The sequence below is a fragment of the Callospermophilus lateralis genome, unplaced genomic scaffold (assembly GCF_048772815.1).
Source record: "Callospermophilus lateralis isolate mCalLat2 unplaced genomic scaffold, mCalLat2.hap1 Scaffold_124, whole genome shotgun sequence".
NCBI classification, from domain to species: Eukaryota; Metazoa; Chordata; class Mammalia; order Rodentia; family Sciuridae; genus Callospermophilus; species Callospermophilus lateralis.
The window spans coordinates 3,640,887-3,655,896 of record NW_027512424.1 but is presented as its reverse complement, the minus strand read 5'-3'; the positions used below and the strand labels follow the sequence as shown (position 1 = coordinate 3,655,896).

The window sequence follows — 15,010 nt, the reverse complement described above, 5'->3', positions numbered from 1 at the left end:
TCTTAATATTTATGTTTCTTTGTTTTTTGTACTCTACTGTCTTCCCACTTGTCTCCCCAAATCACTTTCTGTCTCTTCTTTTGTTACTCACCAACTTCTTTAGATTCTTCTTTCATGCTTTCTAAGATCTAATAACTCTATATCCTCACCTTCTACCCCCTCACCATCTCATCCTACACCTCACCCGCAGTTCTCTGTCCACCATCAAAAACTGTAGAACTTTTTGTAAACATATTTATATTATATATAATAATTAAACTTACCATTTCTGTATATTGTGACAAAACCCTAAATGTCTAATATTGTCAAAATGGCCATACTATACAGATTTAATGCAACTCCAATCAAAATCTCAATAACATTGCTCATAGAAATAGAAAAAGCAGTCATGAAAATCATCTGGAAAACAAAGAGACCCAGAATAGCTAGTTATCCTTAGCAAGAAGAGTGAAGCAGGTAGCATCACTATACCAGACCTTAAACTTAATAAGAATTCTATAGCACAAGAAATAAAATCAAGAATCAACAAATGGGATGAATTCAAAATAAAAAGCTTCTTCTCAGCAAAATAAACAATCGGTGAGGTGAACAGAGAGCCTACAGAATGGGAGCAAATTTTTACCACACATACACAAGACAGAGCACTAATCCCTAGGATATATAAAGAACTCAAAAACCTTAACACCAAAAATACAAATAACCCAATCAATAAATGGGCCATGGAACTAAACAAATATTTCTCAGAAGATGATATATAATCAATCAACAAATACAATCAGTCAACAAATATATGAAAAAATGTTCAACATCTCTAGCAATTAGAGAAATGCAAACCAAAACTACTTTTTCATCTGACTCCAGTCAGAAAGGCAGCTATTAAGAATAGAAACAACAATAAATGTTGGCGTGGATGTGGAGAGAAAGGCAGACTCACACATTGCTGATGGGATTGCAAATTGGTGTAATCAATATGGAAAGCAGCATGGAGATTCCTTGGAAAACTGGAAATGAAACCACCATTTGACCCAGCTATCCCACTCCTCAGTTTATACCCAAAGGACTTAAAAACAGCATGCTATAGTAATATAGCCACATCAATGTTTATAGCAACACAATTCACAATAGCCAAATTGTGGAACCAACCTAGATGTCCTTCAGTAGATGAATAGATAAAGAAATGTGGTATATATACATGATGGACTATTACTCAGCATTAAAAGAGAATAAAATCATGGCATTTTTCATGTAAATGGAAGGAGTTGAAGAATATTATACTAAGTGAAGTAAGCCAATCCCAAAAAAACAAACACCAAATGTTTTCCCTGATATGAGGATGCTAATCCATAATGGGGATGGGAAGGAGAGCATGGAAAGAACTGAGGAACTTTAGATAGGGCAAAGGGGAGGGACGGGAAGAAATGGGGAAGGGGGATAGAAAACCTGGTGGAATGAGGTGGACATCTTTACCCCAAGTACATTTATAAAGATATGAATGGTGTGACTCTACTTTATATACAACCAGAGACATGAAAATTTGTGCTCTATATGGGTACTATAAATTGAAATGTGTTCTTCTGTCATATACAACAAATTACAATAAATAAATAAATTTTAAAAAATAAATAAATAAAATGAGGGCTGTATTCTGAGAAGAGTATTCAATACTGCCTCCAAAGTTCTCTTGTGTGAGTCATTGTTCTCTGATGCCTCACTACTACTACTTTCACTGACAACAGAATAGTATCACTATTTCCAATATTCACAAGGAATCAAAAGATGCAAAGATTTTTCTACAAAAAAATATAGTGGTGGTTTATGCTTTAAAATTAATTACTGCTAGAATGATGATTTCCCAATATGAAAAGTTCTTTGTGCCACTATTTTTTGTAAATTGTAGAAGATTGAAAAAATAGAAAATTACTCAAAGATAGTCTATTAAAGCAATTACCAAATGGACATTAAAGAGATAATATCACATGAAGAATAATATTTTTTTTAATTAGTAGTTCAATTTAAAATTGAGAGGCATTTTTAAAACAATAGTATGTTTTCTAAAACATTGACATTTTTAAAACATTTCCTGTAACACTAAACTAAATTTAAAAAGTAAAAAAAAAAACAGGGTGAAATATGCTTTTTGAATTATAGGGATATATAAAAATTTTATTGAACATTAAGATTAATAAAACTCAAATATTTTTAAAAATTCATTGATATGAAGATTTCGGGTTTTGGGTTTTTTTTTTTTGTTTGTTTTTGTTTTTTTTTTTTTGGTGCTGGGGATTGAACCCAGGGCCTTGTGCATGTGAGGCAAGCAGTCTACAAACTCTATCATCATCCCTGATATGGAGATTTCTATAAGAAGCAAGTAGTTTCAGTTTCAGTCAGCCACAGACATTCAGCAAGTGTGAGTAGATGTAAATGTCATGTGGTAAGAAACCTCATATATTTTTGAGAGAGCAATAATTGTGTGATGTTTACTGCAGTGTTCCTCCCCTGCCAGCACTCACTTGTGTAGAACATTCATACACACATATAGACACAGTACTCACGTACATGAGTCTACACACAAGCCTCATGTGGTCCACACTCACATACAGGGATGTATAGAGAAGAAACAGATATGATGTTCCTACTCATGATTGATTGGTAGGTAGGTAGGTAGATAGATAGATAGATAGATAGAGCGAGCAAGCCATCCTATTGTGCTGATGTTAAAACTACAGTCTGGCTTTGTTTTACAACTGAATCTACATTATTCCCTGGACTTTGGTATGTTTTTGGAGAATTCTGATTTATTTAACATTTCAGGACATATAAATATTGATATTTTGGACTTCCACGAGGCACCAAGGCTTTTGACCAGCAACTGCTACATGAAAAGTAATTCTTTTGGTTCCTCTTTTGGTTTTTTTGCAGTAAGTCTGAATTCTTAATGAAGAGAGTAAAATTCACCAAAACTCTCTGTTACCATCACCATAATATAAACTTAAGCAATTGTACAATATTTTAAATGATGAGCACACCCACTGATTTGGAAGGTCTGAGTCTTCTAAAATACTCACAGTCACCAACTTCCGCCTGTAGCCAGATCTGCACTCTTTGGTTCCAAAGAGTGCAGATCTGGCTACAGTGGGTCTTTATGAAAGAACACATCACCTATGACTGCTCCTAAGAGTCCCTGTTAACCCTCATATTTCTTAACTGGCACATTTCATGTTGTGACATTTCTGCATAACTAGAAAGATGTCACAATTAAACACAATTAAATAGAATGTATTTCTTCTTCATCTATGTTTCAGTTAGACTTCATTCTTAGCAATAAACACAATGAGTCATTGATTATCAATTATGTATGTGTGTCCCTATGTAAACTCCAAACTCATGCTGCAGAGGGACAGTGATCCATTCATCTTCCCATTATCCCTCTAGAGCAGTTGCTGACACAGAAAATACATGAACAAATGCTTGTCCTCTTTCAATGAATCAAATAGGAAGACAAATTTGGATAACGAAACCACATTCTATAAATGATAAAATATTGTGTGATTTTAGAAGTAGAAATCTGCAAAATAATTCTCTATAGATTTATTAGTTATATGTATTTCAGTATGTCACATGCCATTAAGATGGTTCATGAGTCTGTATCATACAAACTAATGATCACTGACAACGACATTTGGCTTTAAAAATTTGTATTGTCAAGTCATGAGCAATACATCCTTACAATCATAAAAGAACTGAACAGTTACATCAAATTAAATTTTTCTGGTCACTTTGCTCTTAGAGTTTGTATGAGTATGAATTAGTTATATAAATCAAAAACATGAACTTATACATTCACTTTTCAAACTGTTAAAAATACTGAGTGAAAAATAGATTTGAACATTAACATTCTATAGATGTTTTAATAGGAAAAAATAGAAGTAGTATGTATTTGGTAGCAAATTGATAGTCAATGACACAGATTTTTAACTATACTTCTGTCACTGAAAGTACATTTAAACATCTGTAAATTATTTATCAAAAAGAAGGACTTGTTATTTCTTAATATCTTCATCCAAAATTCGTCACAATGTTTCATCTGAATATTACTGCTATCTATCAAAATGAGGAAAAGTTCAAGCTATCATTTATTAGAGGGCAAAATGGGAAGTTAAGACTTAGCGTGGATGGTGAAGGCAGCAGGTGCCCAGGCGTCAGAGGGGAGCACAGAAGGAGGGAATAGGTGCTTCCCGGAGGTCCCTACCTTGTTCTTTTCCTGTAGTTCACTGTAGGATGTCTTGAAATCAGGACCTTGAAAACTTTCACTTAATCTGCTTTTCCTGTCCAGGAGCTTTTCCATTTCTTTCACCTGGACCTTTAGCCTTCTATTTTCTCTCTCCAATCTTTGTTTTTCAGTTTCTAGTAACTCTCTCTTGTCCCATTCCAATGTATTTTCAGCCTGTATTCTCTCTAGCTAAACACAGATAAAAAAAAGAAGCAGCATGTGACACATGTAATTGTCAAAAGAGCACAAAGAAGCAGCATGTGATGGACAGCAATGTCCCTCTCTCTCTCTCTCTCTCTCTCTCTCTCTCTCTCTCTCTCTCTCACACACAAACACACACACACACACACACACACAAAATGTTCAGGACATGTTCATTTAAGGAACTTTAAAAAGAAAATTCTACTTGTTTGAAAACTTGAGTAAAATACAAAAGCCCTATGTAAACATTCCTATCATCTTGTCTCATGTTACTAACTTTGGACCTTATTTGTCTATTAAACGTATCAAGGGAAAAACAAAAACTGTTGACTTTTTGCCCGAAATTCCCATTCCCAATGATGGAATTCATCATCACTGGGCAGGCCCTATAAGAAATGCTTAAAGTTCAACATCTGGAAATGAAAAGATGATAACTACCATCATAAAATCATATTAAAAATACTCATTGGCAAAGTGGATACAAAAGAAGGAGAAGAATCCAACCTTATCACTGAAGAAAACTACGAAGCTGCAAAAATAAAGAATAAGATGGAAAGGAAAGATAATATACAAAATAATACAAAACAATTAAAATGGTTAGAAAGTGGTAAATATTTGCTTAGTTACCTCAAATGTAAATGAAATAAATTCCTAAGTCAAAAGGTATAGATCAGTCAAATGGATTTTAAAAAGAATCAAGCATGCATTCCCCTAAGAAACTCTACCAGAAGAGCCACTCATGGACTAAACATAAAAGGTTGGGAAAAGAGTCTCCATACAAAGGCAAATCGCAAGCAAGGAAGTGTAGCTGTATTTACAGCAGATAAAATAGACTTTAAGTCCAAAACTGTAAAAGAAAACAAGAGCACTACATAATGACAAAGGGATCAATTCAATAAGAGGAAATAATAATTAGAAACATATGTGTACCCAATAACAGAATTAAATAAAGCAAATGCAATTATACCTAAAGGGAAAGATAGACAGACTCAAATATAATGATATTTGGGGATTTTAATACCCCTCCCACATCAACAGACACACCTAGACAAAAAAAAAAGTCAATAAATAAGAGGGTTAAGTTAAAAAAATTAACAAACATCAGAGTTAAGTGACACTATTCACCAAATGGGCCTAACAGAACACTGCATCCAGCAGCTCCAGAATTCATATTCTTCTAATCAGCACAAGGTACATGCTCCAGGATAGACCAAAAAAAAAAAAAAATTGGTCTCAAGAAGTTCACAACAAATCAAAACATTGCATGTGTTCTGTGGCCACCATGGAATAAAACTAGAAGTCAATAGTAAAATTTAAATATTGTGTGTGTGTGTGTGTGTGTGTGTGTGTGTGTATGAAATAAACAAGCTCCTGACTTACCAATGAGTCAATAAAGAAATCAAAATATACATTCAAAAATTTCTTGAAATTAATGAAAATGGAAAAATCAAATACCCAAACCTATCTGATACACCAAAAGCCATATTAAGATGGAGGTTTATAGCTATTAGCAACTCAGCAAAGAAAGAGAAAGATTACAAATAAACAACAACATAACTTAAGGAACTATAAAAGAAGTAACAAACCGAACTCAAAATGAATCGAAGGAAATAATAATGATCAGAACAGAAATAAATGAAAGAGACTGAAGGAAAAAAGGAAAGAAAAGGAAGCACAAATCGTAAGTGAAACCAAGAGTTGGTTTTAGAAAAATAAACAAAGTTGATGAATCCTTAGACAGGATAACAGGAAGAAAACGGGCCTGAACCGGCAAAATCATAAAGGAAAAGACAGACTTCCAGTGGTGCCAGTGACAAAGGACCTTAGGGACTACTATGAACAAGTGAGTGTCAACACATCCGAGGGCCTGGAAGAAGGGCCAAGTTTCCGGACACCTGTAACCTGCAAAAACCGTTACCATGAAGACAGAAACCCCAAGGACCCATAACGGGAAGCAGGGATAGCTCAGTAGTGAAGAGCGCTGCAGAACCTGCCCAGAACCTCGGGCCGGCGGAGGCAGAGCGCGGAGGCAGAGAGGAGCCCAGGCAGAGAGGAGCCCAGGCAGAGGGCGGAGGCAGAGCGCGGAGGCAGAGCGCGGAGGCAGAGCGCGGAGGCAGAGCGCGGAGGCAGAGCGCGGAGGCAGAGCGCGGAGGCAGAGCGCGGAGGCAGAGCGCGGAGGCAGAGCGCGGAGGCAGAGCGCGGAGGCAGAGCGGCGCGGCCCAGCCCTGGGCACCGCCTTCCCTGGGGGCCACTCCTCCCTCGGGCCAGGCGAAGGAACCCTGAACCGCGATTACAGAAAAGCCCGCGGAGCTGCGTGCACACAGCTGACCCGGCGAGAGCGCCCTGGGGGCGGCGGCCCGGTCCGGCCACGACGCCACTGTGGAGCGGCTCCCCGGAGCCAGCGCTGTCCCCTCGCAGCTCGGCGGCTGTGGAAGGGGGCCGGGGACCCGAGGACAAAGTGACCAGTCTCCAACCAGAAACTCCCACGGGGCGCCTGTACCAGAGAGACTGAGGCGGACACGGCCTCGGGATCCCTAGGGAAAGTTCCCCGACGGCCGCTCCCAGAGGGCGCGCGCCTGGCCTCTCCCTGCGGCGCATGCGCAGCTGCTCCGGGCGGCCCTGCCCTCGCAGGTAGTTTTAGATTTTAATAAATCTGAATAGATGTGCCCATCATTTAATATCTGTTCATGATCCATATAAAAGTTAAAGGTCCTGTGAAAATAAGAACATCATCGAAAGTATAGGAGTTTTATTTAATTTTCATTTTGTAAAATGATCTGTCATATTATTTTCCAAGAATCACATGAAAAATCCATCATCTTAAGAGCATTCATCTAAAAGCAAGTTAAAATAATGAAAAAATAGACACTATTTTATGTTTTCATAGTTTATTTTTGAAAATTCCAAGAATTTTTTAAGTGAAATGGCATCCCACTAATTTTCTTCTAATGACTAAGAGAAAATCCTAAAATATTTTAAATCTAACCCTATAATTTTAACTAATAGTATATTCTACTGTTATATGAATTTCAGATGATTCAATAGAAAATATTGAAAAATCTTATCTGAACATTTTAATGTAAAAGTATATTCTTATAAGCTCTGAAATAAGTCTTGATTTAGTGATCTTTAATTTTATACATATTAAACAGTGAAAAAAATACATAAATATCCAGCCTTTCTATTTCTTTATCCAATATTTATTGAGTCTCTTTTATAGATCAGAAACTAAAAGAAAAACACTGAACATAACATTTTCAAAATACAAATAAATGCATAAGTAGAACTTGAAGAGTTTCTAAGAAAGGAAAAATTCCTGCGTGCTCTGGGAAAGAGCTGCATCATCTGGGTGATGAAAGAAGGCCATAGGAGAAGTCTAAGGTATAAGTCAAAACAGCAGGAAAACAAATTCAAGGGTGGAGCTTCACAAGCAAAGCAGCCAAGAAAGAGATTTGAATTTCCTGTCGAATCACAGAACATCAGGTGAGCATATTGAACAAGAGACCCCAATTCACTAAAAGGAAGTGTGGATCGAACAATCACTTGAGTTGTGAAAATGAGATGTTTTGATTATTCCTAAGCATAGACTATTGGGCATTTTCTAAACATTCATCTATACTTGATTTCCAGTGGTGGTTCTTGCTTGATACCTTTGCTTTCTAAAAAACAAAACATCTCAATAGTCAATTCAAATGCTGGCAGATCAAAATAGTGTATTAATTTTTAATCAAGCTTTATCCAAATGACAATCATTTTGTAAACAATCCTGACCAACTGAAAAAAATCCTAAGAAAATGAACTATATGGCATTCTGTAGGCTGGAGGAAGTTAGTTAGGATCAATGTGGATGTCCAATAGTGAATGTGCAAATACTCAGAATTTTCATTTCATTTCATAAATCAGACATAAGACTTCATTGCACATGTGATTTTATAGGGAAGAGGCCAAAGGAAGGATGCTTTCCTGTGTCCTAGCAGTAGGAGGTTGTCATTCTTACTGGACTCCTGATAAAGAGCTATGTAGGTATTACTTATTCTAACAATAATCCTGCAACATTGGGGCTCCAAGAATCAACAGACAGTACCAAGGTGGGCCAGAAGTCCAGGCACAGTTCCTCTAAAGTTCTTCAATTATATTCCTGCACTTGATGCTAACAGATAGATGCAAGCATATCCTCTTACAACAGTAACAACCATATTCTCAATTCACTGGGTTGCTCTATAAGAAAGGTTTTGTTTGCGTTTGGCTTTGTTTTGACATGTTTAAGGGTTTTTCTTCTTTATTCTGTCTCTTTCTGCCAGCAAACAATTTAACAGAGAGAAAGTTTCTGTCAATTCAAAAGTCTGGCAAGTCAAATGTAATTTGATTCATATTATTGAAGTCACCCCCTGTGTCTTTTAACTTTCTTTCTCTAAGCATATTTTAGAATCACAAATAAGAATTGCAGAAACTCCCTTCAAAATGAAAAGTCTACTTCCAAGCTGTCTATAGTTAAATATAGCCCAGTGGCATCGCTCTTCCTCTTTGAGCAAAAATCAAGAGCACAATAAATGATTTAAGTGATATGTGACATCTCATATATTTTAGTTACTTTAATTTCATTTTAAATCCTTGGAGAATTTGTAAAAGTAAAAACTGCTTTACTAGTTTGAAACACATGTGGACTGATTTTAAATATAAAAGTGAGGCCAAAATGCATTTGATATTGAACATAAATCAAAAACAATACAAACAAACTTTTAAAAGCACATCTATCTCTAAATAAGTCAGTATGTTATACTTTAGGATAACAAAGGGAAGTGCATTTATGGAGACTTTGACTAGGCTCAGAAAAATAAAACTCACCAACTTCACAAGGTAAAAACACTAACTTGTGTTTTATTTCATTGATTTTGCAACAATCAGGCCATATCTCCAAAACCTAAGCGATGTTACAAAAGTTAATACCCACATAACGTCTCCATTTCCGTGTAGAAGTTAATAATCATCTACACATAGTGCTGGAACTAGGCGAAAAGTTCAAATAAACAGGATGCTATTATCCCTAAACATGAGAATTAGAGAACAACAAGAGCAAAGTCTCAACCTAAACCAATGAGGAAAGTAGGGCTTTTGTCCAGAACAGTGATGTGCTACAGTGAATCTCTGATTAATGTGGGAAAGTGTGAAATTTTACACAATCAGTACGTACAGAACTGGGGAAGTGAAACACAATGGAGCTTGTAAAATGTAGATTTGTTCCAGTGATTATAGGAACCAGAAATTAAGGTCAGGTAATCTCTAAGTGGACTTCATTTTATCCAGCACTAACTATCACCTCAAGTGTGTTGTACTCCTAGGAAAAGCAAATACACAATGCTTGGCAGATCTGTACTAGGAAACGAATATATTACAAGAACGTTGCAATTAAGCACGAGCAGTAGATATTTTTTGTTTCAAAAATCTCTCCTAAAAACTTATTTAAAAAAAAATAGACAAGCTATCTTGCCACCAATGTTGTCAGAAAGGGCTTCTCAGAGGTTTTGTTGAGCACTCCCAGAAACTGAAGCACATGAACCTGATGATACTTAGCTGAGACAGTCTCATGCTAATCCATATGTGTGTTTTATTCTAAAGAATTGACACCATTTCAGATAGGAGTATTATTGTCTGATTACATTTACTCTCATGGTTCAGACTAAAATACAAAGTTAATTATTAACACTGAGTTGTGACAAGAAAACTATTTCTACTGATTTACAAAGGGGTAAGTAGTAGGAGAAAAGATAGTAAACAGAAATAAAGCTTTAGGATGATGCTACAAGATAGAATGAAATAATGGCAAAATTCTGAGTATTCTGTAACTCATCACCTTGTATCTTACAGCTTTGCCAAGAATGACTCAGCATACCAATTTTGCATTTTAAACATGTTGTTTTTGTAAGATCTGAGATTGGAGGGAAATTTCCCTAAAGACATATATTAACAAACTCTTTCAACAAAAACATAGTGAAAAATTTAAAATATTCTTGTTAATTAAATCAGAAATACACAAGCATTTTATGTCAAAATTGTTTGTTCATAAAAGAGATTAAAATTGTACAAGTTAATTGACTTCATTGATCTTTAAACTAAGCCCTTTTTACTGGTTTCTCTACGTAGCACTGAGTTAACAAGGACAACTCTGTTGCTAAATCAGTTTTCTGTATGTGTGTGTGTTCTGATTCTGGGTTTAATATGTTATTTGTTTGGTTTAACTATTGGTACACAAATACTACTGAATTTCATATATATGTATATATACATATATATATATATATATACACACACATATACACACACACACACATATATATATATATATATATATATATATATATATATATATACACACACACATATTTTTATTGAATACATACATACAATTTATCTTATACCCAATAACATCTCTAAACTACAAATGATATTTTGGAGATGACTTTGTGCTTTCTAAATAGATAATTACATCATCTTTGATAATTGTAATTTTGCATCTTTCCAATTCTTATGATTTATTTGTCTTCTTTTATTGAAATAGCTGGGACTCAAAGTACCAGCTTAAATTAAAGTGATAGCATGCTTCTAATACTTCAACAGTAAATAAAATTATTTGATCTAAAATTTGCTACTCTACATCAGCTTTTAAAAGTTCATTTTGATTCCAAATGTGCTAAAGTGTTTTTCTCTATAATCATGAATTGTCTCAGCAAGTGCTTTTAAGATAAGTACATAATTGATTTTGCTTTTACTCTGTTGAGTATGGTGATACACATAACAAATGATAGAATATTATATTATAGCTTCCATTCTTGTAACAAAGAAATTTTTTAAAAATTCACTAGATTTATATTAATACTATTTGTATTTGATTAATAGTTTGCCCTGTGTTTTTGTGTAAGTTTAACTGTAACTTTCCTTTCTTTCATTATGCTTCTATGAATGCAGAATTACAGTTGAACTAACAGAATGAAAAGAGTTGAAAAATATTTTTCTTCTTTTCCCTACTCTAGAATATGTTCTATGTTCTATATGAATACAATTGTAATTACCTACAATAAATTATTTAGCATAACCATAAAGCATTAGAATGTTGGAGTTTTATTGGGATAAAAGCTTTAATTTACCAATTTTTAATTCAATTAACTTACTACTATAAATGTATTCAGGCAAAGGTAAGTTATATTGGATAAGTTCTATTTTTCTGGTCAATAATTTATTCCACATAGATTTATTTTTATTAGCATCATCTTTTAAATCTCTGCTTTGTATAAAAGGATATCTCTTTTTAGAAACTAATATTTTCTAATTATAGCTTCTTAGTTAACATTGCTTAAATTCCATTTAAGACTTTTTCCAAAGAACCATTTTCTGGCTTTGCTATTTTAGTGAAACTTTTTTTGGTATTTTTATTCATTCCTAGCATTGTCTTTATTTTCATCTTTCAGCATTCTCCAGATATTTTTTCAACATCCTTTTACTAACTTCTTAAGTAGATAATTATTGGCTCATTAACATTTCTGTCTTTGTTATTTGGTGATTTTGAGTATTCCAAGCAGCAACTGTACAATGAGATTTCAAAAGCAATGCATCCATTAGTAAGAGGCCTGTGACTAACACTGGAGAGATAACTGGGAGGCCTGCAGAGAAGCCAAACTGATTCTGGACTGGCATTGAGTCAGGAGAAATGGAAGGAAGGGAAGGAGGACAAAGGAAGGGTGGAAGCTTCTGAGACTTGGTGCAGTCCAGGCAAAGCTGGGTGAGGCCATCAAGGTCTAGAGTCAGAGGGACTTGGCACCTGCCAGGGCTAGCCTACCTTCCTTGGGCTAGAAGTAGCCTGTGGAAAGCAGAGTCTCACCGGCTGGGTTTCAGGGTGCAGCAACCTGGGTTCTAGGTTATTCATACTCCCTGTAATTGAGAGATGAGAGGCACTTTCTCATGCTAATATACACAATGATGTATTTTATATGATGTTCCTGAGCTCTGTGGCATCCCTGAACATTTCAATGTTTTTTTCTTTCAGTCCTAAATTCCATTAAATTTCTTTATTTGTTCTATGGGTTACTTAGATATCTGTTTTCTAATAGTAAAATAAATCATTTCTTAAATTATATTCAGTAACCAACATAGATGACTGTCTTTGTTTTTAAAAAATAGTATCCTTTTGAAACTCTGTAGTTTAAACCAGATCAGAGCCTAAATCTCAATCTTTTCACCACAGTCTCTGAAGACGGAGAATGACAAGAAGTAAAATTACTGGTAGTCCATACCTGCAAACCCAGTGAAGAGACTTAATCTACTTGGAGCTTTGACTTGTACCTAGAGGGGAAATAAATACCCAAGAGCAGCAGAACATTTTCTGGACACCACCTGGGAGCAGTGAGTGGGAAGTGGATAGAAGGTGAAACACAGGAGGGAGAACTACCTGCAAAAGAAGTGATATCACCATCACTGTGCGTGGAGAAAGACAGAATCGGGCCTGAGGCCCAGAGGATGAGATAGCACCTGCTGCAAGGAGCAGGGAGGGGGCTTAGGAAGTGCAGGGAGCTCTTCTGCAGGCTCCTTGGTATTGGACCTCCAGCCTGCAGAGCTGCAAAGTAGATGTCCGTCACTTAAGCTACCCAGTCTCTGGCATTTTGTAATGACAACCCAAGCAAATTGATGGACTACTTTATCATGACAGAAAAAGGAACGCAGCAACTGTACGAAGCTATTAAAAACAGAAAACAAAATGAGAAAATCTTTCAGCTTCTGAAAATACTTCTCATAAAACCAACACATGACAGAGAAAAATAATAACATACTCCAACATGAATTAAATTAAATCAAGGAAATGAAGATGTTTAGCACCCAATATTTCCAATAAGATAAACCAGCACTCTTTAGAGAAACACTTGATTCCGAACCTGAAGCAAGAAATACAGATGAGTCCAGAATATCCTTGTGCCTAAAACAACTGAGCACTCAATGATTAATTGGTAAATATAACAAAAACAGTTTCAACTTAAAAGGGCTTCATATGGCTATAGTTGGAACAATTTGAGAATCCAAAAGACAGCTGGTTTCTTACTCCATTCAAGCAGCTATATCAAACTACCACAAACTGGGTACTTTATAAAACAATAGGACATTACTTCTCACAATCCTAGAGATTGAAAAGTCCAGGATCAAGGAAGGTTTCACATCTGGTGAATGTCTGCTGTCGGCCTCATAGATGGTAGCTTCTTCCTGTGTCATCTCAGAGCAGAGGGGACCAGCCAGCACTTTGGGGGTTTATAAGGATACTAATCCCAGTCAAAAGGGCATTTCTCTCTCGAACTAATCACCTCCCAAAAGCCTCACCCCAGAACCATCCCCCGAGTGGTAGGATTTCAGCCTGTGAACTTTGGGGGCACAAATACTAGACCACAGAAGATAATTGTTCATTAATAACAGATTGAAAAGATTCACTCATAAGTCTATAACATTACTCAACAGAAAAAGAGAAAAATAATGAAAAATTAATTTAAGTAGGCAGGAGAACGCTTGTTAATTAATGTAACATAATAGTAGAACTAGAAATTTTGCAACTACCAATTATGATAATGCTAATTACTTCACATAAAGATCACCAATGAGTGTCAAAATCATTGGATACTATTTTTGAAGAACACAATAATATCCAAGGTTATCCTACAAATCATTCACTAATTTCAAATTGAGTACAGTTTTATATTTGAGAAAGCTGAAGCTCACATCTTAACCAAGTGTTCACATTCGGCCTCACTAACAGGAATCATTGTATTTCTCTGAATATGAAGCAGGAAGGTGTCATTGTAATCCATTCATTATTCTCAATAAAATTTAACCTCAGTGTAATCTAGTTTTTCCATCAAAAACTCTTACCCAGGATGGTTTTTCCTGAAGGAGACATTTAGCAAACTCTTGGTGAAGAGGTCCTCTGGCATCCCAAAGGTAGAAGCCCAGAGTACTGCCAACTGTCCTATGTTCATGGGGCAACACCAAAACATGTCAGTGGAGCAGAGTTTGGAGATCTCTGTCCTAGGCTTAACTTTCCTGTCTATAGGAAACACAAGACATAGAGGAAGAAAAGATACTGTCACAGAGGTCACCCGTTTATGCAGCCAAAGTGACTGGAGAGGTCCATAGCTATCAGTTCTCTCAATCTTGTAGGAAGAATCTCAATTGTGATACAGAGTAGTGAGCAGGAGTGTATGATAGAGAGGGAAAGTATAGATCCAGCCTAGGTATTCTTCAGTAGATGAATAGATAAATAAAAAATGGTATACATACACAATGAATTATTACTCAGCAACATTAATTGCTGACCTTCTCACCAGTGCCAGAGTCCTGCTTCCAAAATTTCAGTTACATTCTTGCAGAATTAGACAACATTCTTTTTTATATATAGAGAGAATTTTTTAATATTTATTTTTTAGTTTTTAATGGACACAACATCTTTATTTTACTTTTTCTTATGTGGTGGTGAGGATCGAACCCAGTGCTCCGCGCATGCCAGGTGAG

At 35.7% G+C, this 15,010-nt stretch overlaps 1 pseudogene; it reads right to left on the bottom strand.

The window, feature by feature from the left end:
- The window catches only part of LOC143387065 (coiled-coil domain-containing protein 102B-like), a 193,009-nt pseudogene that overhangs the window by 93,616 nt on the left and 84,383 nt on the right, over window positions 1-15,010 (bottom strand).